Below are 24301 nucleotides of genomic sequence, written 5' to 3' on the forward strand. Positions count from 1 at the left end.
ATGACCCTTAATCTAGGCCAGCCTGGTAGTTTTAGAGATGTGCAGGGACTTCCCTGGCAGTCCAGGGGTTAAGACTTCGCCTTCCAGTGCAGGGGGTGCGGGTTTGATCCCTGGTCAGGGAGCTAAGATCCCACATGCGCCTAGTGGCAAAAAAACAAAACATAAAACAGAAGCAATATTGTAACAAATTCAATAAGGCTTTAAAAAAAATGGTCCACATCAAAAAAAATCTTAAAAAAAAAAAAAAGAGACCTGCAGGTGCAGGCCTGGGCAGAGATGTCAGCTGTGCGAGACCATGGAAATTCCCTTATTTCCACTTCAGTCCAAATTAAAGTGGGCTTGACTCTCCATCACCTTCCTTCCCAGCCACAAAGAGTTCAAAGTGTTCATCCTCATCGTCGGAGAACAGTCCTCAGGGTCAGTCGCACATACGTGTTGGGGAAGAGACCTCAAATCAGAGCCGGCCATCTCTTCCCCTCTCGTAACTGTGACGCTACCTTTGAAAAGTGGTCCCTGAGCCCTTTACTTTTTGCCGAAACTTCAACTTCCAGGATGTGGAAAAACTGGAAGGAGCTGAGACGCCTCCTTTGTGCCTTCTGTTCTCTTTCTGCGTGTTTTCAAGCAAATGGGACTATGTGAGTTATTTTCACAGCACATTCTGAAGAAATGCAGATAAGGAAAAAAGACTTTGGTTTTAACCTGTGATGTCAACATGGGGCACATTTTAGATTAGAATAGAGATAATGTAAAGGTTGCCAAACCATGGCTCACGGGCCACATCAGCCCACTGCCTGTTTTCGTACAGCCCATGAGCTAATAATGGTTTTTATACTTTTAAATGGTTGAAAAAAATCAAATGATGAATTGTATTTCATGACATGAAAATTACATGAAATTCAGGAATTCCCTGGCGGTCCAGTGGTTAGGACTCTGCACTTTCACTGCTGAGGGCCTGGGTTCGATCCCTGGTCAGGGAGCTAAGATCGGCAAGCCACAGGGTGAGGCCAAAAAAAAACAAGAAAAATTACATGAAATTCACATTTCAGTGACCATAAATAAATTTTTATTGGAACACAGCTGTATCCATTTACATATTGCCTATGGTTGCTTTTGTGCTCTGTGGCAGAGTTGAATTACTGCACAGAAACCATTTTGGCCCCAAAGCTGAAAATATTTACTAACTAGCCCTTTACAGGAAAAGCTTGCCAATCCTAGTTTATGCTAATCTTATTTATATGTTAACAACCAGAAAAGGTGTTCATCGAGAACCAGTGTATTCAACAACCTTCACAAATATCCCCTCTTTGTCTGATAGGCAAAAATGTAATTTCATATCATATTTTTGTGTCTACTTTTGTCCAGGTCACTACCAGCTAATGATGGGAATCTAAGAAAGAGCAAAACATCAAAATGCCTTATAGCAAGTCTATCGAGGACATAAATGAGAACGAAATCTGCTGTACAATTGGATTTAGCAATTCCCATAAAATAGTGTCCCGGGTCTTTGCCTCGCTCTAACACAGAGCTTTGCAGACCTCGGTGTTGCCTGGAAAACCGTGTTTCCTCACCCCAGTCCATTTCATGCAATATTTTCAGGCAAAAATGCATTAGATATAGATGGAGAAGCTAGAGCTCCACAAAGCTGCTCGCCTCTGTTGTTCCAGCGTCAACTCAAACCCCAGTGTTACCACACTCCGCAGTGACTCAGCAAATCATAGTCGCTGGATCGCTGTAGTTGTCTACACCTGCTGTCTCTGTCAGAGGTGGTTCACTCGGGTGGTTGGCAGAATTCGTAGCCAAGACCCCTCTCCTGGGGGCCTGAAGAGGCCACTGCCATACGTGAGGTGATGGGTCGTGGGGCGGGGATGTGAGGGCAGCCTTCAGGATCCGAGAATGGTCCCCAGTCAACAGCTAGAAAAGAAACCCGGAATCTGAGCCATACAACTGCAAGGACATGGGCTCTACCAGCAACCAGTGACCTGGAAGAGGCCCCCGAGTCAGAGGGGATCCCAGTCTGGTGAGACCCTGAGCATATGAGCCCACCTACCAGAACATAGACTCCCAACCCACAGAAACTGTGAGATAATAAATGTGTGTAGTGTGAAGCCACTAAGTGGCTTTGTGGTAGTTTATTACACAGCAGTAGGAAATCAATACAGGACACACACACACACACACACACACACACACACACACACACTCTCTCTCTCTCTCTCTTTCCATCTGCTGTTTCTGATGCCTCGGATAACACATCCAACACTCCCTCTGGCCTAGTCACCAGCCTCTGAACCAGGGGAATGGGACCAAAGAAAATACTGGCAGAGGGTCACAAACAGGGCTACCCTCCTCCTGGAAACCAGAGGTTACAAAGTGTTGGCTCAGGGACCAAACCTCCCCCCACCCCAGCATGTTTGACCCATAATCATATTCTCTTAACATTTTATTTTGAAATTTGTAGATTCACAGGAAGTTGCAAAAGTAGCAGAGTATCTCCTTAGACGCTCGGCCTAGTTTTCCGCATTGGTTTTCCCCAGCGGTTGCATCTTACTTAACTTGAGTACAGTCACAAAACCAGGAGACTGACATTGCAACAATGTGTGCGGGGAGTTCTGTGTTGTTTTATCCCGGGTGTGGAGGCGTGGACCCACCACTCCACCATCCCAGCAGAGACCCCCCAACCCCTGGCAACCACCAATCAGTTTCCATCTCTGTGATGTTTTTAAAATTTTGTTTATTATTTTGTATTTATTTTTGGCTGTGTTGGGTCTTCATTGCTCCGCGCGGCTCTAGTTGCAGCGAGCGAGGGCTGCTCTTCATTGTGGTGCGTGGGCTTCTCATTGCAGTGGCTTCCCTTGTTGTGGAGCATGGGTTCTAGGCACGCAGGCTTCAGTAGTTGTGGCTCGCGGGCTTAGTTGCTCTGCGCATGTGGGATCTTCCCGGACCAGGGTTTGAACCCGTGTCCCCTGCGTTGGCAGGTGGATTCTTAACCACTCCGCCACCAGGGAAGTCCCCATCTCTATGATTTTTGTCCTTACAAGAATGTTATGTGAATGAAATCATACAGTGTGTGACCTTTTATTTATTTTTTAATATTTATGTATTTATTTAGCTGCGCCGGTTCTTAGTTGTGGCACGCAAGCTCCTTAGTTGCAGCATGCAGGCTCTTAGTTGTGGCGTGCAGGATCTATCTAGTTCCCTGACCAAGGATTGAACCCGAGCCCCCTACATTGGGAGCTCAGAGTCTTAACCACTGGACCGCCAGGGAAGTCCCCTACAGTGTGTGACCCGTGAGGCTGGCTTCTTTCACCCGACGTAAGGCCCTTCAGATCTATCCAGGTAGTCTCATGTGTCAGCACTTCGTGCCTGTCTGCTGCTGAGTCCGTGGAACCCTCTGCCTGCCGTGTGGGGGAAGTTTTGGTCTCTTGTAGGTTTTGGTTATAATTACAGAGCTGCTACGAAGAATCGTGTGCAGGTTTTTACATGAACACGCATTTTCATCTTTCTGGTATAAATGCCCAGGGTTGCGGTCGCTGGGTCACATGGGAAATTGCATGTTTTGGCTTCCACTAAGAGTCAAAGATTTAGAAGAAGATACACCCAGGGAACTGCCGCTCTTTCCTCATTCCAGCTACACGGATCCCACACCCTCCTGCCCTCCACGAAGCCCTGTAGTGATGTGATCAGCCTCTTTGGTTTCTGTTTTGTCCTTCCTGTCTTTCTCTTGCACAAACGAACAGATGCGTGTGTATTTTCTTATACCCCTTCTTTCCGACGTGAAGGACAGCAAGCTTTCCAAATTCTTTGGGGCTTTGCTTTTTCCACTTAACAGAAGGTTCTTGGAATTCCCTTCAAAGTGGCTCTTAGGGGGTCTTTCTCATTCTTTTTTCCCACTGCAGAGTGCTCCATTGTGTTTGTTCAGCCCCTGTCTTATATGTGGACATTCAGGTAGCTTCCAGGAGTTTGAAATGACAAATAATGATGCAGTGAATAACCTTGTGCATACATACTTTTATGGTGTTGGAGATGTATCTTCAGGGTAGGTTCCTAGGAGTGGGTTTGGTGGGGGGAAGGGTGAACGCATGTGTGGTTTTGTTAGGCATTGCTAAATTTCCCTCCAGAAGGGTTGTGCTGAGTCGCGTTCTCATCAGGGATGCCAACACAGCGTTTCACCTGCCGGAAACGCCGGTCTTAGAACGCTTTGCATGGCTTGCAGTTACTGAAGATTTCCACTAGGTGGCAGACAAAGCCCGTCACAGGGAACAGCGCTCTAGTTTCCCGAAGATTTCGTTTTCAAGGGCCCTGGATGACAGTCATGTGTGACTTGAAGTAGGAGCCGTCATAACACTTTTATCCCAGTTAGCAACTAGCATTCATTGTACTGGTAGTAATGAAAACATTACTTTTTGTTAACAGTGAACATTTGTCGTTTGACTATTCATTAATTCATTCAAGTATTTGTTCTATGCACTGTTCCAGGCTCTGGGCATGAGGAGATAAAAAGAAACAAGCAAACAACCTGCAGGCACAGAGCTTGCATTCCACTGGGGGAGAGACAAGAAACACGTGCATAGTCCAATATGTAGGCTGTCAGGTGGGCCCACGTACTACAGAGAAAGGTAAAACAAGAAAGGGGAGCAGGGTTTGGGGGTCAGTGAGTGAATGGTCGTTTAGGATCTTAGTGTGGTTGGGGAAGGGTTGCTGAGAAGCCCTTACTGGAGGGAGTCAGCCCTGAGGACCCACGAGGAGATGAAGAGGACGTGGGAAGGGGAAGTGCAAAGGCCCTGAGGCAGGAGCGTCAGGCCTCAAGGCGAGCTGCTGGGGGTCCGGTGCTTGGGGCCTAGTGAGGGAGGAGACGGAGGTGGGACACACGGAGCAGGTGCCTCACAGGCCACCAGCAGGACTCGAGTTTCCCTCCTAGAGAGACGAGCGCCGTGGGGAGACTGTGGAAACGCTCCTTCCCTCACTCCCCGGACAGAGATGCACCCATCCCCCAGGTGTCTCCAAACAGCCCAGCCCGGGCCACACATGATCTGGGCTTTGTTGGTCTCTGTTCTCAGGGGCCCTTGGGGGTGGGGGATATGGGGACGACAGATGGGGGGAGATGAGGCTTCCTGTTGGAGACAAGCACCTTTCAGGGGCCCTGCTGTGTGACCTCTGCCTTCCATTGTCTTTGGGCCACTTAACAATTCTGTAAACTGTAAAAAATGGGTAATACACGAAGCCTCGGTGTTTATCAAAATGCAGGTGGATCTCATGTAAGGGACGCAGTTAGTTGTGCAGCTCTCTGTCTGTCTGACCTCCCGTCGGCTTCCGGTCCTTTGAAGCCTCACTCTGAACCTGCTGTACCGTCCTACTGGCCCCTCCTTAACCAATGAGTTGAGTCACGTTTTTGACACATGTTCGTCTTATATTGCATGAGTCGTGAGTCTGCCGCTTCAAAAGTTCCCTTTCCCGGTACCCCGAGCCCTTCTCAGCCACGGTGCGGACATGAAGACACCTCTAGCACGTTACCCCAGGAAGAGAAGAAATTAGATTCCCTTCCATTTTGAAAACCCATAAAAAGGGAATGTGATGGAGAGGAGGGGGCAGTGCCTGTAGGAGGACCCGCTGCGGCCCAGGCTCTCCTGTCTTCCATTCTCTAGGTGTCAGGGACACCCAGGGAGGGGGTCCAGCGGGGACCTGCCCGAGGGTGGTGACCCGGGAGATGCAGCACCCTGGAGGCAAAGGGGAGGCTCTAAGCTCCTGAGGGCAGAGCCTGGTCTCACCCCCGAGCCCCGCCCCCTCCTCCCAGCAGACCCTCGCTGCCCGTGCAGGCGAGAGGGAGGCCTCCCCAGCCCTGAGGTCACTCCTGGCGCCCTCAGGAAAGCGCCTGCCTTTACTGGGCAAACCTCCAGGTTCCTTCAACTTGAAGAGCCCGCGAGTCTGCTCAGCACCTTTCCCTCCCCAGCGTGTGTGGACTTAGACATCAGGCAGACGCTGCAGGAGCTTTGCCTCTCACTTGGACCAGTGCCTTCCGGCCACTTCGTTCTTCCAGAAACACCCTCTCCCCTTCACTCACTCATCCTCCCTTCCATCATTTATCTGTTCATCATTCAACCAGGACTCAGGAGCATCTCACTGTGCGGACATGGCAGTGGGTGCTGAAGATACAGAGATGAGTGAACGTGGACCACAGGGAGACCCACCTCACACACCTTAGAGGCTGCTCTCGAGAAAGAGACTGTAAAATGGTGCAGCCACTGTGAAGAACGGTATGGAAGTTCCCCAAACACTTAAAAATAGAATTTCCATGTGATCCAGCAAATCCTCTTGTGGGTATAAAACCCTGAGAATTAAAAGCAGGATCTGGAAGAGATGTTTGCACACCCAGGCTCATAGCAGTGTTGTTCACAACAGCCAAGAAGCAGAAACAACCTAAGTGTCCATGGATGCATGAAAGGATGAACAAAATATGTCTTATACATGCGTTGAGTATTATTCGGCGTCAAAAAGGCCAAGCACCCTCTGGGCACCAGGAATGCAAAGGTAATCAAATCCCACAGTATTATTGGGGGCTGTCAGACAATTAGGAAAAATAGACAGTGGCTAGAAACACATAAAAATATACAACAGCATTCAGGAGTGGGTAAGTGCTGTGAAGAAAAATACTCCAGAGGCGGGGGTCTCTTGTGCCAGATGGTCAGGGAAGACCTTTCAGAGGACACTTTGAACAAACCTGTGTGAGGTGAGGACCCAGTGATGGGAAAAGCAAGTGCAAAGGCCCTGAGGTTCTCCTAGAAACCCACCCCTTCCTTCAGAGGGCTGACCTCCATCCTTAATTATACCTTCATTTGTGTTGTAATTGGGTCCTTAACGGATATGCTGTCCCCAAATGTGCCACTTTGGCATAAGGATTATTTTGAGCTGAAGGCAGCTGAGGCAGGAAGAGTTCTCCGCCCTCCCCTTTTCTGCCTAAAAGCAGGACATAAATTTCCCACTGAGGAAGGTGCCCCCCTTCCCTGCACACCAGGGGGAGAACAGTGACTCTTATCATCAAAGACTGGGAGTCGAAACCGAGATGCATTTGCATAAACAGACCTGACTAGAATAGTCCTGTTTTCCATTAGTTTCCCCCATATATTTCCTAGTCACTTACCCACAGTTTGTCCCTTGAACCCTAAACCCTCTTTCCTTTGTTAAAATGGTATATAAGCCCCTGAGTCTACCTGCTTCTTTGATCGTCACTTCTTTTCTGTGAACTCCTGTGCACACAAACATTAGTAAAAATTGTCTTCTGTTCACCTTTTATTAGTTTAATTCATAAACCCCTATTTACTGAGCATAAGAGAGTAGAGGAAAAACTTTCCTCCCCAACATTTTTTTGTCTTTTTTTTCTTTTATTATTATTTTTTTCAGTTTTCTTTTTTTTTCTCCCCAACATTTTAAGTTCTCTAGTTTTAATAGATTTCGGCTCTTCTTATTCTAGAGTTTGGATGTACCATAATTTAACCAGTTCCCTACTGGTGGATATCTGGGTGCTCTCCAGTGTTTTCTTATTACGAACACATATGGTACCTATTTCCCTAGATCGGGCAGGATTTGACGCTTCCCACTTCAGGCCGTACAACCACCATCTGCCAGTGTTTGGGTTTATTCCACAGTCAGCAAACACAGAAAGCGCAGCCAGGCAAGGCACTGAAAACAAAAACCCTGCAATGGTTTACACGTGACTTATTTTAGAATTTCTAAGCGCAGTTAAGTGATGACTCATCCCACTTAAATTCTGAGCTGTTTAAAGGGCCATCTGGTTCATCAGAATATGAAAGACTTTGCCCAGCAACCTGGAAAAGTACCCAAGATGAAGACTGAGCGCTTTTTAACCACTGACAGTGAGTCCCAAGGAATGTCAGCTGAGCGTTAGCTCCTTGAGGACAAGAATGTTGTCAACTAAATAACCTGCATAATGTCTGGGCCTATTTTTGTAAAAAATGTTTCCTTTTTTTTTTTGATTACATAGGCAATGCAACCCAAAGCACAAGTAACCAAAGAAAAATAGATAAGTTAGACTTCATCAAAATTAAAATCTTTTGCGCTCCAAAGGAAACTATAAGAAAGTGAAAAGTGGGCTTCCCTGGTGGCGCAGTGGTTGAGAGTCTGCCTGCTGATGCAGGGGACGCGGGTTCGTGCCCCTGGTCCGGGAAGATCCCACATGCCGCGGAGCGGCTGGGCCCGTGAGCCATGGCCGCTGAGCCTGCGCGTCCGGAGCCTGTGCTCCGCAACGGGAGAGGCCACAGCAGTGAGAGGCCCGCGTACCGCAAAAAAAAAACAAAAACAGCCTCATACCCATTAGCACTCACTTTCCATCCCTGCCCCGCCACTGATAACCACTAAGCTACTTCCTGTCTTTATGGATTGGCCTCTTCTGGACATTTCTCATAAACTGAGTCATACACGTACAGCCTTTTGTGTCTGTAGCATGTATCATGTTCCTTCTCATGGCTGAATAATATTCCATTGCATGGATGGACCACATTTGGGTTGTTTGCACCTTTGGGCTATTAGCTCTCTCATTCTTAATCATATCACCTTACCTCCTTCATCGTTATTACGCCATCATCCTACTTATCTACCCATATCTGTTTGTTTTCTACCTCCCTCACTGCACTGTAAACTCCAAGCAGGCACAGAGTTTTGTCTGAATCACTGCTGGGTGCCTGGCCCACAGCGATGAATGAGTGATTGGAATTGGACCTGCTCCCACTGAGTCAGGCCTCTGGGAAGTGAGGGCATCATGAGCTCAGGGAGAAGAAAGTTCTCATAGTTTCCAGGTGTGGCCTGGAGACGCTGCTTTTCTCTTGGCCACTGCGACCTCTGCTTTGAGAGTCTGCACCATCAACTTTATCTTCCTCTGAACCTTTCATGTAAAGGGGAGGTGTTGGGACAAGTGGTGGAAACGGGTGCACTGGGGGGAGCGGGGTGGAGGTAGTTGGAGTGGGCGGGGCCACTATCTTCTGGGAACCGATTCCTGAAACTTGCTGGTTCTGCCGAGACACCAACCATGCAGTGGTTTCAACAGTTACCCCATAGAGGGAGGTTCCCACCTGTGATAACTCTCCTAGCCCAGATGAGGATGCTGATAATCCCCTCTGCTCAGCATTTATTTTATTTTATTTTTGTAGTTTGGGGGAAATTTGCCAAATATACCCTCTTTCCAGGAAAAGGAAATTTTTATTTCCTTTTTTAAAAAATAAGTTGATTTATTTTATTTATTTATTTTTGGCTGCATTGGGTCTTCGTTGCAGCGCGCGGGCTTTCTCTAGTTGCGGTTAGCGGGGGCTACTCTTCGTTGCGGTGCGTGGGCTTCTCATTGTGGTGGCTTCTCTTGTTGCGGAGCACAGGCTCTAGGCACTCAGGCTTCAATAGTTGTGGCACGCAGGCTCAGTAGTTGTGGCTCACGGGCTCTAGAGCCCAAGCTCCCTAGTTGTAGCGCATGGGCTTCGTTGCTCCATGGCATGTGGGATCTTCCCGGACCAGGGCTCGAACCCGTGTTCCCTGCATTGGCAGGCAGATTCTTGACCACCGCACCACCAGGGAGGCCCAATTTCTATCATCTCGACTTCCTTCTCAGACCAGCCTTCCCCCGTGCTTGCAAAAAGGCTGCCAGGAGCTCCTGAGGCCACCGCCATGGAGATCTTTCCTTTGGCTTCCTTTTCAAATGTCTCATGGCCTCTCATTGGCTCTTTCTAGATCATCTGCCCATCCCCGACCAATCACAATGGCTGAGGTGAAAGCAGAGTGCTGATTGGCTTAGGCCTAGGTCACAAGCCCCATCCTCAGCCTGGATGCTCAACTTGGGGAGACATGTGGAGTGGGGGCAGGGGCATGGAGGAAAGTGGGGGCACTTGTTTCCAGAGGAAGGATGGATGGAAAATGCGGAAAGGACACCAAATACCGTCTTTATGAGACTGTAACGTGAAAGCCTGGAGTGGTGGGGTTCATGCTCAGGGATAGCTGGGGGCAGATCAGGGAGGGCCCAAAGGGAGGTGCTTGCAGCTTAGATGCAGGGGGCGGGTGTGGGGAGGTGTGGAGGATGTGAGCCAGCATCCCGGAGACAGCAAGTCTCATCCGTGGGCTGCCTGGCTTAGGTGGTGACGGTGGCCAGTGGTTTCCATCTTTGAGTCAATTCTTTCATCTTGACAACGATGAAATGCTGCTTCTCCTGAGTTCCTTCCTTCATTGACTTGTAATCCACCCAGTATACTCAGAGGTCCACACACTTTTTCTGTAATTGGCCAGCAATAGTAAATATTTTGGGCTCTGAGGGCCATCTGGTCTCTGTCACATCTGCTCAACTTCACTGTTGTAGTGACAGCAGCCATATTATTCGCATACTGCCTGTGGCTGCTTTTGAGACAATATGTACCACAGAGCCTAAAATTCCTATCTAGCCCTTTACAGAAAATGTTTGCCAACCCTGTCATATACTAGGAACGTCTTCCAAGTGAGTAAACACCCTTCCTCACCACCATTTTTAGTGACTGCATTTTGCTTCCCTTCCATAGACTTTTCCAAAGCTGCTCTACTGAGGACATTTATTTCCCTGGCAAATGTTCTCAAAAATGAGTTTGTTAAGGAAGACACCTGAATTTGAGAAGCAGTGGGACAAGTGTCCCCAAAGCCCCGCCTGACTTCTCTCCCGGCCCAGCCCTGGTCTCTAAGCTCTGAAAGGCTGAAAACCGGACATTTTCTCAGGCATGTCTCCTGACTCAAGAACTTGCAACTTTGCAAACCCATAAAGTAGGCCACCTACTCAGGAATCCCACTGGCCCTGTCCTGATAGTACAGGACAGTTCCTGCTGGTCCCTGCAACCTGGTCCCAACCACATCAAGCTGTTTACAAGGAGCTCCTTGAAAAATTTCCCCCTTAATTACAGTTTAAGCTGTGCTAAAGAATCACTTGCTTGCCTGGGGTCATGATACATCAAGCTGAGCAGGGGTCTTCTTGTTGAATCAAGGAGGTGGATTCAAGACAGAAGCTTGAACCAGTTTTTCGAGTTCCCAGGCACCCTCCAGATTCTCCTCTGGGTTTACTTTTCTTAGGTAGAAACCTTACCTGGATTTGCAGAGAACATGGGGCTCTTTGTCATCCAGGATCCCTCAGGGGCCCACTGGCAAGTTAACTATTTGGAAAGTGTGGCCTCTTAGGCATTTCTTTTTTTCATAAAAGAGGAATTAGAGTCTTTGGGTCTTATAACCTTGGATTTCTGCCAAGTTTCCTCAGAGCATTTTCACCTGAAAAAGATGAGCCTTTCCCCTCCTGAGCCAGGAGAGTGTTTCTTGTACCAACAGTGGTGTTTGAAAAGCCCAAACTCTCAAGCATGGCTATACCCCAGCATTTATCATGTCAGACATCCCAATTGCAGGTGTCATCTCCCAACCAACTTTTAGATGGATTGGAAAAGCCAGAAAGAAGTAAGAGGCAATCATTATAATCATTTTTCAGATTTACAGCATTGCCTTTTAAAAAAATGTTTGGGGGGCTTTGGAGTTTGTTTAAAATTTATTTTAAACTTTTTTTTTTTTTCCTGTGGTTGTAAAATGATGCATGGTCATTATAGAATTAGGAAATCTTAGACTGGGTAAACAAACAAACAAACAAACAAACAAACATAGCCACCAGCCCACGGTCAAGGAGGTAAACATGAATAACCCTGTAGGATGAACTTGGGCCCCGTATCATGCATTCTCCATGCAGTATGGTGTTCAAAGACAGAGTCTTTCAAGAGAAATGAAAAACAGAAATATTGTTGTTTGTTGTTACAACAGGTACATGGAGAAATACACACATAACTCAATCCCCATGCAACCATTTTAAAATTAATTATCCAACAAAAAGAGATCCAGAGGGAAATTCGGCCAATCCTGGACTATATGGATGATTGGTACCTTATAAGAAAGATATTCTGGCAGGTGATGGAATTCTTCGTTTTATAGCTAGGCTTCTTTGCATCATAAATCAATGATTCCTAATTCTGAGGTTAGCCCAGGAGGGCTACATAAACGCCACCTAGGTTGCTGATGAAAAAATATAGATTCCCACCTCCTTCCTTACCTGAGACTCTGATTCAGTTGATCTCACCTGGGAACCTGTGTTTCTAAACAAGCTCATGAGGTAATTCTTATATACGGCCAGGACTGAGGATAATCAATATGGAGTGTCAACATCCTTTCTCACCATCCTTTTAGTGTCTACCTCAAAGTCAAATCTCCTTCCCCAATTTCAAAGAATCTGATTGACTCTGCTTGGGTCACATGTCCCACTCCTGGACCAACCACTATGGCTAGTGAAATGAGACACTGTGATTGGCCAGATCTGGGACTTATGCCCTTCTCCATGGCCGAGAGGATGGGATATTGTGACTGACAGCAACGCTGAATCCTATGACAGATTCAAGGAGAAGTGTGTCCCCAAAGGAAGTGGCAAGGGCCCCTGCTGGGCATGTCATTCCAGAAATGCCTGAATCTTGTTTTAGCCCAATCCACTCCTTCCCCTTAAGGTCCACCCACTACAAGAGGCAAAGGCAAATGAAAAGTCAGCTTTATTATTATTATTATTATTTTGGCCGGCGCTGCATGGCATGAGGGATCTTAGTTTCCCAACCAGGGATAGAACCCATGCCCCCTACAGTGGAAACGTGAAGTCTTAACCACTGGACCGCCAGGGAAGACCAGCTTCATTATTATTGACTGGACTTCTGGCAGAACTCTGGTGATAAAATGGACTCTAATTGTTGATAAATAGCGGGGTACCTCTTGGCTTAGATGTGAAGATGGAGAAAAAGGATAGCCTTTCATCTCCTGCCAACTGCCAGTCAACCTTCACCTGGCCACCAGGGGTGAATCACGCCAAGGGATGAGAAACAAGGATGTAGAACTTGAAAGCTAGAACTGCTGGGGTCAGGAGCTGCTGTTTTAAGTGACAGTGACCTGGCCCATCAGTAAATCATACTCAAGTGTCTTAGAATTTGACCCAATTAGATTTGTAAGTCTTTCCTCCCTGGAGGGTAGGAGGGAGGAACTACAAGAGTTCAAGTTGAAAAATCCCAGGGAAGCGCTCTGATTGGCTCAGCTTGGGTCACATGAAGAGACAAGGAGAGAGAACCCCAATATGACCCCTGCCAGAGAATTCTGGGTAAATAAACAATTATTCCAAATACCTCCTTACTCATTTTAAGATGCTGTGACATAATAAGAAATACATATTTTGTCTCTGCCCCCCATTTCCAGGCACAAAGCTCCTAAACCCCTTGGACTCTCTGGAGTGAAAAATGTCTTTTTGTATGCTAATGAGATGGCTGGTGACTGGGGCTCCCGGGTAGCCTCAGGATGGGAGGCTGGGGTGGGGTTGGTTGCCAAGGGGAACCAACCACCTGCTTAGAGGGATGGAACTTCTAGCTCCACCCACTGACCTTTGGGGAAGGGAGCGGGGGCTGGAAGTTGAGTTAATAGCTGGCTGCCAATGATTTACTCAATCGTACCTACATAATGGAACCTCCATAAAACTGGCTGAAGGATGGGATTCAGAGAGCTTCTGGGTTTGTGAACACCTGGGGGTGCTGGAAGTGTAGGATGCCTGGAGAGGGCCAAAAAAAATAATAATGAAACTATTTTTTTTAAATATAGACTGACAGTTCCTGAAACGCTAGTTCCTGAGAAGGAGGGGTTAGGCATGGCGATGAACTTTAAATATGGGGGATTTGTCTTGAAGCAGTGTCTTCTTAGAAAGCGCCCTCTTTATTTTGAGTGTATCCTTATTTGGATTGCCTTGCCATGGGGGTGCTGATGGAGATGGGGTGGAGGGCGATAACCCCCAATAATAATAGCCAGACATCATGCGGCACATAGGACGTTTCCTATGTACTCCATAAGTATAAATTCATTTAAACCTCAAAATGACCCTATGAGGTGGGTCCTTTGCAACCTCTCTAAGGCCGCACAGTTAGCAAGAGTCACAGGACCTTGAGCATCGTGTGCCCTCCTTGCCTTCAGAGAGGCTTGGATTCTGGCTTTGCAGCTCCCCGACCAGGCAAGCTGGGGTGCTTACCATTCTGATTCTTTTTTTCGGTACACGGGCCTGTGTTGCGGAGCACAGGCTCCGGATGCACAGGCTCAGCGGCCATGGCTCGTGGGCCCAGCCGCTCCGCGGCACGTGGGATCCTCCCGGACCGGGGCACAAACCTGTGTCCCCTACATCGGCAGGCGGACTCTCAACCACTGCGCCACCAGGGAAGCCCCTGCACCACCAGGGAAGCCCGCTTACCATTCTTTAGCCTTGGTCCTCCAGCTGCAGAACAAGGGTAATTCTGGAGTTGGGCAGCGATGAAAGCACCTGGCTTCGGTGCACCCCAGAGGAAAGGGGTGATACTTATGCTGACCTAGAGCTGCAGCGGGCCTGGTGCCAGGATCCGGGTTTGGTTGCATCTCCAGACTGAGCTGAGGTCTGTGCAGGGAGCAGCTGCCAGTGCCCTGCCCAGACACAGCGTGGCCGCATATGGAAGGATGGAATAAGTCACTCTGGAAGTTTCTCCCCTTGAAACGTCTGACATTAAGGAATCTTCCTCCTTTGCTCTCTTTCTCTCCTCCCCTCCTCCCTTCCTCCCTCCCTGCCCCCGGCTTTTTTTTCTTTAAATTCCCAATGTCAGTTGATGCCTTTTCAGAAGAACCTAACTAAGCAGGACAGGCAGTGTGAGCACAGGCACTAGGCAGGATTAAGGGAAGATTAAGATCCTTTGTCAATTTCTCCTCTTCTCTGCAGAGACAAGACCTGAAGTATTGCTAAAGAATCCCCCTGGTGGGCTTCCCTGGTGGCGCAGTGGTTGAGAGTCCGCCTGCCGATGCAGGGGACGCGGGTTCGTGCCCCGGTCCGGGAGGATCCCACGTGCCGCGGAGCGGCTGGGCCCGTGAGCCGTGGCCGCTGAGCCTGCGCGTCCGGAGCCTGTGCTCCGCAGCGGGAGAGGCCACAGCAGTGAGAGAGACCCGCGTACCGCAAAAAAAAAAAAAAGAATCCCCCTGGAAACCACTTTCTCTGGGGCCTCCTATGGATTGCCTCTGGCTGGGTGGAGCTCCCACGTGTGCAGCCTTCACGCGGAGGGAGCTGCCAACCTCGGAGCGGGTGAGCCAGGGCGTTCGCCTTGGGTTGGGTCTCCATTCCGGGGCCAAGTCGACTCACCTCTGGGGCCAGTTGCTTCAGACCTCAGAGACAAGCCACGTCCTGCCAAGAGACGTCTGCTTCCCACATGCAGGGCCGAAGGGTGCGGTCCTGCGGGCAGCCCCGCCTGCTCCTCCCTGGGTCCCTTCTTCCTCCGTTTCTCCTGGTTTATGCAGGAAACATACAACCTGCTCTTCTGACCTAAGGCCGGTCCCGCACCTTTGCTGCAGGTCCCACCCTTTGTGACCTTCTCCAGGATTTTAAGTCCTTAATTATTCCCTCCTTTCTCCCCAATTTTCCATTTCTCTCTCCTCTGCATCTCACCAGCCTGCGGCACTGCTTCCATATTAGAACGAGAACAGAACCCTCTGACCTCTGTGAGCCCCACCAGCGTCCACCCTCATTTATCTGTTTTCCTTCACGAACTTTCCTCAGTTCCCACCCGGTCTCCAGCCCCCTGCCCCACCCCCGGCTTCTCTCTCACCGAGGACACCTCCAACCACGTTACAATATACAAAGGACCCGCTCATGTCCTCACGTGATGAGGCTTCTTAGCTGCACTCCACACAGCTGACCACTTTTTTCTTCCAGAAGCTCCCTCCTTTCTTTCCTTCCGTGACACCCTTGTGGTTTCTCAGCCTCCGTCTCCGGCCCGCTCCTCGCCGCCCTCCAAGTGCTGGCTTCCGCACGGCTCGCCCTAGTCCGGACGACCTCATCCACCGCCAAGGCTTTAAATGTGACCTAGCGGCTGAGGGCTCCCACGCTCACCCTCAGGTCCCGCTGTCACCTCACAGATTGATCGCCTACCTGACACCCCTACTTGCATGTCTCGTGGGCTTTCCACACTGATCGTGTCCAAATGAAACCTCGCGCTGTCTTCTTTCCCACCTGTCTCCGCCCCAGGCCCCCTCAGCTCCAGGAATGGTACCGCCCTTCAAGCCAGACCTCACTTTGCCACCTGAGGCCAGGCCACAGTCAACGGCCTCCTGGGTGATGCGACAGTCTCCTGCGTGATCCCCAGCCCTCATTTCTCACACTGCTGCCCTTGGCATCTTTCTAGAACGAAAGTCGAATCAGGTCAGTCCCCGCTTAAAACCATTTCATGCTCCCTAGGGCTCTGAGGGGAGGTCTAACTGCCTCAACTCAGTTTACACAACCCTTCAGAGCCTGGCCCCTCGCTGCCTCTCCCGACTCCAGGGCCACCCCCGCAGGGTGCACTCTGTGTCCCTGATAACCTGACAGGCTCTCGGGTTCCAGAATGTTCTTTCCACTCCAGGCCTTTGCACTTGCTGCTGCCTTCTTGGGCTACCCTTCCCTACCCTGCTCCCCGCCTCTGGTTAGCTCCGACTCATCCTTCTGGCTTGACTTAAATGTCCCTTCCTCCATGAAGCCCTCCCTGTCTCATCCTCCCCAAACAAAATAAAATCAAATCAGACCTAAAAACTGAGTCATAAGCTCCTTTCTTCCCTGAGGAGGGATCACGAAAGCTGTGTTTGCACAAGCACACCGCTTTTACTTGCCTTCCTTGTTACAGGTTCATAGAAATGGGGTCTAAATATAAACAGTTGCATAGCACTAGAAAAACACAAATCTTGGGACTTCCCTGATGGTCCAGTGGTTAAGAATCCACCTTCCAATGCAGGGGACACAGGTTTGATCCCTGGTCAGGGAACTAGGATCCCACGTGCCGTGGGGCAACTAAGCCCGCGCGCCACAATGACTGAGCACGTGAGCCTCAACTGGAGAGCCTGTGTGCCACAACTACAGAGCCCACGCACTCTGGAGCCCATGCGCCACAACTACTGAGCCCGTGCACCACAACTAGAGAGAAGCCTGCTCGCCGCAACTAAGCGCCGACGCAGCCAATAAATAAATAAATATTTAAAGAAAAACACAAATCTTTACCTGATATGCGACTGATGTGATTAGCTGATTGGGACATATCATCAGAAAATGAAATAAAAGCAGAGACTTGATTAATAAAAAGTATACCTTGCTCACATAAAAAGATACTTAACTGGGTTTTATAGAAACCGAGTTCTTTTCTTCCACATGGGTGGTCAGTTATTCCAGTGATAGATTACAGAATTGGCTTCTGCCTTTCACATATTAAATCACAACACCGTCTTCCAGAATTGTAAACACATCCGTGGCTAGTTTTGTTTCTTTCATATCATAATTATCATTATCCTCACTTAGGATGGCTTGAGAAATGGAGGAGGAGGCTGGCTATAGCATGTTTTGACCCCCCTTGGCCTCACTATGAGCTGTATTCCAAGTGTTTGGCCCCTACTAGGGGCTGGTTCAGTACCGATGAATGAATGAGTGAGTGAATGAATGAAATCGCACTCAAACCAGAGTTCCAGGTTTCATGTTGTTGGCCTCCAGCTGTTAATTTCAGCACACACACAAGACTGAGCATGGCTCTTGCCCTCCAAATCATGGAACCATCGGATGACAGGATGGCAGGGTCCCCGGAGCACCCATGGCCCTTCTCCGAATGCATCAGTTGAGCTGGCTGAGCCATCGCACCGAGCAGGCAGGCTGCAGGCTGGGTGGAAGAAAGCGTAGGGGGAGGGCTCAGCGGCCAGGTCATACCTGGGCCTGTGGATTTTATTCTCAGTATGGTGAGAAGCCCTTGGGGAATCAAACACATCACCTGATCTGATTTCCTTTTTGTTTGCTTTGCTTTTTTAAAGATCACTGCAAATCTCTGGAAAACCAGATTCAGGACTGGAGAAAGTAAAGGTAGGAGAGTGTAAACACACAATTGTGACACCAAAGGAGGCTCTCCCCACCCTTAATGGCAATGCCTAGAGTCAGATCGCCATCTTGTGGTCAAGCCTAGAAACTGCACCCTCCCGTCTTTCCGGTGCTCCTCGCAGTGGACGGGCCCGGATTTGGACCCACAGTGACTTGTCCTACCAGAGTCTGGGGTCTAAAAGCCTATGCTCAAGTCCTGGTTTGACCACCTCCAGCTGTATGACCAAAGAAGATTCAGGTTTCTTTATTTTTTTAAAATATAGATTTATTTAATTAATTTATTTGTTTGTTTTTTGGCTGCGTTGCGTCTTTGTCGCTGCGCGCGGGCTTTCTCTAGTTGCAGCGAGCCGGGGCTACTCTTCGTTGTGGTGCGCGGGCTTCTCACTGCGGTGGCTTCTCTTGTTGCGGAGCACGGGCTCTAGGCGCACGGGCTTCAGTAGTTGTGGCACGTGGGCTCAGTAGTCGTGGCTCGCGGGCTCTGGAGCGTAGGCTCAGTAGTTGTGGCGCACGGGCATAGTTGCTCTGTGGCATGTGGGATCTTCCCGGACCAGGGCTTGAACCTGTGTCCCCTGCATTGGCAGGCGGATTCTTAACCACTGCGCCACCAGGGAAGCCCGGATTCAGGTTTCTTATCTGAATTGTAGAGATAGCAATGCTCTCATCTCTGTGGGTAAAGACCCAACAAGAAATGAGATTGTCGCTGTCACAGGCTTTTGTATACTCTCCTATCTGTGGTTGATGGGTATTGCTTTCGGGGGGTGCAATAAGAACGTCTTTCTTCAGGGTTACCTTAAAACGAGAACATAAGATGTCTGGGTGGTTTGGATGTTTAGCCCTGCAAGGGGTTTGGGAATCATTAGATGTGACCTCCTTGTTTCAAAGAGGAAGAAACTGAGGCTCAGGAGAAAAGAAAGCAGATGCCGAGACTTTCCGAGGCTCATACTGTAGGACTCGGCCTTGCTGCTTATTGGTTTAGCAGTGAGTCGAAAGCTCTGGCTTCAGACGAGGACCCTGGAGGGCAGAAGGTCCCAGGTGGACACCTCAGAACGGGGTTCAGGAATGTGGCCAGTGAGGACGGAAGTCACGGCCCTTTAGAAGCGGCATCTTCAACGTGCTGATAAAGAGGCGCCCAGGGAACCTGGGAGTGGGGCTGGGGGCTCCGGGCAGCACCCGGGTGTGCAGAATTTCCGGCATTTAGTGAAGACTTTGCCCCAAACCCCATTACTTTACAGAAGGGGAAACTACGACACAGGGGGAGGGGAGTGGCCCTGCCCTCGGCCGGGCAGCATTCTCAGTAGCTGCTCCATCCCAGCAAACTGCAGGGCTGGCCCTTTGTCTGATTCTGACCAAATACCTGTTCTCTTAGAGGGATCATGGAACTATGCACTTTACTGCCTTATCATTCTGTTGAATCCTCCCAGCAGCCCTGCTGATGGGGAGACCAGGGCTCAGGGAGATGGTGTGATGCGGGAGGTCCAGAGTTGAACCCGTCTCTGCTCAACTCAGGAAACTGGGTTCACAGCCACTAATGTGTACGGTGTCACCGGGAGCTGTGAGCTCTCGGGGGAGAGGGCGTGTTATAAAGAGGTGGGTGAGGGGGATATCTTCTCCTAGGAGGGCCGTCTTCAGAGATTACTTAGATCTCTGTGACCCATCTGCCCCCACTCACTGCTTTGTAAAAAATGAAATCAAGGACACCAAATGGTGGGCATCAGGCTCCTGCCTCAGTTCCTGACACACAGTCAGGACCCAAATAAAGGCATTTTCCTCCATGGATCCCGCCCACCCCTCAGCTGGCCCCCACCCCCAGCTGCTTTAGAACCCAGATGGGGCTTCCCTGGTGTGAAAAAGAAAAACCATTGTCAATATTTCTTGTGAACATGAATTCAAAACTCCATATACATAAAGTATCATCAAGTCAAATGGAAGTTAATATGTAGAATGTACATGAGGATGGAGGCCCATGGAACAGGGTGGGGTAGCAGTCCAGCAGGGGTTTGTGTCTACCTAATGAGGGTGTCCTGAGAGCCAGTGGCCCAGTGGTTCAGGAGATTTGCTGAACACAGAACACAGGGGACTGAGAAAATAAGTAAATATACTGAGAATAATGGGATCCATGTATCTTACTTTAAGGGAAAGGAGGTCCAAATATGGAAGGAAGGAATACTGGAATGAATCCTATGGAACTGAATTAGAATTATTAATATGAATGCATGTTTTTCCAATATAAATAAATATAGATGTATATCTGTGTACATGCACACACACACACACACACACACACACACACACACACACACACAGAGTCCCTGTCTTTGTCCACTAAGAGGTCCTGGGAGCAGTAACACCCCAATAGCAATGAGCACACCTAGCACCCAGATATTGGTTTCTAAATGCTGCTCTGCACTAAAAGAAGCCAGGACTCCATGGAGAACTGGCTGGTTCTAGGACCGAGGCAGGAAAAGAACAAGATGATCCTGAACTTTCTTTTTATGCTAAGGAATCACTCAAAGACTGATGCAATCATATCAAAAGCCACTAAACCTGTCTTGAACCGACTCCCACTTCCAAACCTGGGACAACAAGAACTTCAAAATAAGTAATGACAGAAATGGATTAAAACCCACTGAATAAAATAGGAATCCTTGAGTTCACACTGACATAAATTTTAATTTATTTATTTTATTATTTATTTATTTTCGGCTGCATTGGGTCTTCATTGCTGTGCGCGGGCTTTTCTCTAGTTTCGGAGAGCAGGGGCTACTGTTCGTTGTGGTGGAAGCCCTGACATAAATTTTTAAATAAATAAATAAGTGACGAAAACAGGAAGCTCTTCCTAACACTACGATGCAAACTAATTAAATGTAGAGAGAATGATGGAATTAGAATATTACTCTTTGGCAGTCATCATAGAAATAATTCAGACAAGATACATCCATGGATGCTAAAATTAGTGGGTGAAAGTAGAATAGGAATGGGAAATTAAGTATCTCCCCCTAAAATACTTATTAAATACAGAAGAAGAAAAGTAACTTTACTGTGGAGGAACTTGGCCAAAGCATCTTAATCAAGAGATCAGTGCTCACATCCTCAGTCACGGGACAAGTTGAAATCATGTGCTACCTGATAGGAGACAAGGAGAGGAACACAGCATCCCTTCTCTGAAATTCCGGGCAGACATGTAACCAGAGTCTCATCATAGGAAACAGTGGATGAACTCAAATTGAGGGTCATTCCACAAAATACTTGTCCCATAATCTTCAAAGATGTTAAGGTGGGGCTTCCCTGGTGGCGGCAGTGGCTGAGAGTCCGCCTGCCAATGCAGGGGACATGAGTTCGTGCCCCGGTCCGGGAAGATCCCACATGCCTCGGAGCGGCCGGGCCCGTGAGCCATGGCCGCTGGGCCTGCGCATCCAGAGCCTGTGCTCCGCAACGGGAGAGGCCACAGCAGTGAGAGGCCCACATACTGCAAAAAAAAAAAGATGTTAAGGTCATGAGAGTTGAGGAAAGACTGAAGAAATTCTCCAAATGGAAAAGACAGAAGAGATAAGAGAACTGGGTGTGAAGTGTGATAGAGTTTGGATCCTTTTGATATAAAGGACAGTATTATTAGGATGATTGGCAAAACTGAACGAAAAGTATATGCAGGCTAAATCTAGCAAAAGAAGTGTAAAATCTTTATAAAGGAAGCATAAAACTTGACCAAAGGGCATAAACTTAGGCTTCAATCAGTGGGGAAATATCATGATTGTGTTGGCTTGGTAATGAGTTAATTTGCCTCGACTGGACTTCATTTCCCACAGTTCCCTTCCCCATATGTTTATGGTTAGGATGGCCCTAGAGATTCTGGTTCAAGGCTTGGCAGAAAGCAGCAGCCTTATGTTTTTTTATGCTCATACAATTGCACCACAGTCACCAGGCTGTTCTGTAGCTCACGTACCTCGTACCTCGTCACTCACCTGCTGACATACCCCTGCCCTACTCAGCATGGGGCCAGCTCCCTCTGCCTATGTTGGGCTCATGTATGGGGGGGCTTCTTTGCTTACAGGTGCCCATTGGACTCTGACTACCCAGAGGCCAGGGACCTCTTTGATTTTCCTCCAGGTGTTCAGCAGCAGGGCCTCTGGTCTTGGGCAAAGACCCTCGCACACAGTGAGTGGGCTTTTAGGATTGTCAGTTGAATATTAACTGAGCACCCAGAGTGGGCTCCATTCTTGATGATTGTGTCAGGCACAGCTCTGAGTTCTGGCTCACAGAGCCCTGAGCCCATGGATCTCCAATCCTAGGCTAGTGGTTCTCAAAGTGTGGTCCTTAGACCTGCAGTGTCAGCACCACCAAATTCCTGCCCACCCCTCCCCCTCAAGAGCTACTGAATCAAAATCAGAAGCTTGCGGGGGGTGGGGGGGTGGTGGTGGTGGTGGTGGTTATGCCCAGCAATCCACCATTTAACAATCCCTCCAGGCAATTCTCATGCACATTAACCATTGAGAATAGCATTGAGAACACTTGAGGTCTAGAGTTTTGGAAGACTGCCAATAAGGGTAGTTGGGTTAATTCCCAGCATGAAGAGGGAAGAGAGTTTTCTGAGGCCCACTATCATTCCCAAAGGGATCCTGCATTTCCAGTTGCCCACCTGGGGAGCTAGACCCCGCAGATGGTGCATTCAAGGCTCAAGTCAGATTTTCCCATTTTAAATCTCTGCTTTCTTGATTTATTTTTATTTTTCCAAGTAGGACTTATTATGATTTATTGGATAACCATTTCTTCTTTCACTGATAGGAAAATGATACCCTTTATCATATACCAAATCTACATGTATATTTAGGTGTTCCCTATTTGAATTTTTCAATGTTTCAATCTATTGAATTCTTTATCTTTGAACTAAAATCATATTGTTTGTTTCAGAAAACAAATTGTTTTATTTTGTTTTCAGAAAAAATCTTTTTTTTGGAATAATGCTGAAAATGAGTATCATTTCAAAAGTATTTGAACACGTCAATTATATCTCTCAATAAAACTGGCAGAAAAAAAATTGTTTGACAACGTTGAAATAACAGCCAGTAATTTCCCACCCCTCCACCCTCTCAATCTCAGGCCCAGAGGCTAAGGTCTGGGTTAGGGTTCCCAGCAGCATCAGCAAACAAGAACCCAGTGGAGATGCCAGCATTTCAAAGACAGCGGCGTGTCCAGCCTGGGGACCAGAAATGGGGATATTTGCATCTTTCCCCCAAACTTCTGGTGGTCCTGACCCTCTTCTTGGGAGGGTGGAACCTCCGGCGTTTGAAAGGGCACCTCCATCCTCCACCAGTCCCACCGTGGCTGGTGTGGCTTCAGAACAGATGCTGGCTGCGTTGCACGCACATCGCACATCACAGTATCTGCCTCGGTGGTGCCTGGGAAGGTCACCAATCCCCATTTTAGAAAACAGTGTTGAGGGACTTCCCTGGTGGCTCAGTGGTTAAGAATCCGCCTGCCAATGCAGGAGACAGGGGTTCGAGCCTTGGTCCGGGAAGATCCCACATGCCGCGGAGCAACTAAGCCCGTGCGCCACAACGACAGAGCCCATGTGCCACAACTACTGAAGCCCGTGCGCCTAGAGCCTATGCTCCACGACAAGAGAAGCCACCGCAATGAGAAAACCCACACACTGCAAGGAAGAGATGCCCCCGCTCGCCGCAACTAGAGAAAGTCTGCGCGTAACAATGAAGACCCAACGCAGCCATAAATAAATAAATAAATAAATAAATAAATAAAATTGAAAAAGAAAACAGTGTTGATACCTAGACTGAGCAAGAGGCACATCCGGAGCCTGAGAAGAAACAGCGACCGTGGAGAAGGAAGGTCGGGCCCAAGGGGCCTCAGCTCCCTCAAGACCCCCTTCCTCCAGATCAGAGACAAACATGGCATGTATCCTTGGAAAGCATTTTTTCAGGATGTACAACTGGTTGTGTGAATTAAGAAATGAAGTGTCGGAAGGATGTGTTATGTACCAATGGCAGACAGCAGTGGTGTCACTGAGATTCACCTGGTTATCCCAGTAACTCATGCTTTCTAGTCTAGCCTGAGAAAACGAACAGGGAGCAGTCCCCCAGCTCCTCCATTTCTAACCTCACTGCTGAGATGTATTTATTAAGCAGCTGCTCTGTGCCAGGCACTGCACTGGGCTCATTGCACAGTAGCTCTCCTTTTATCAGCACAGTAACTTTACAAGGCAGTTATCTGTATCGTCCTTGTTTGTTTGTTTTTTTTGCGGTACGCGGGCCTCTCACTGTTGTGGCCTCTCCCATTGCTCCGGACGCGCAGGCTCAGCGGCCATGGCTCACGGGCCCCGCCGCCCCCCCGGCTGTGGGG

This window comes from Lipotes vexillifer, unplaced genomic scaffold (genome assembly GCF_000442215.2).
Source record: "Lipotes vexillifer unplaced genomic scaffold, Lipotes_vexillifer_v1.1 scaffold417, whole genome shotgun sequence".
Taxonomy (NCBI): domain Eukaryota; kingdom Metazoa; phylum Chordata; class Mammalia; order Artiodactyla; family Lipotidae; genus Lipotes; species Lipotes vexillifer.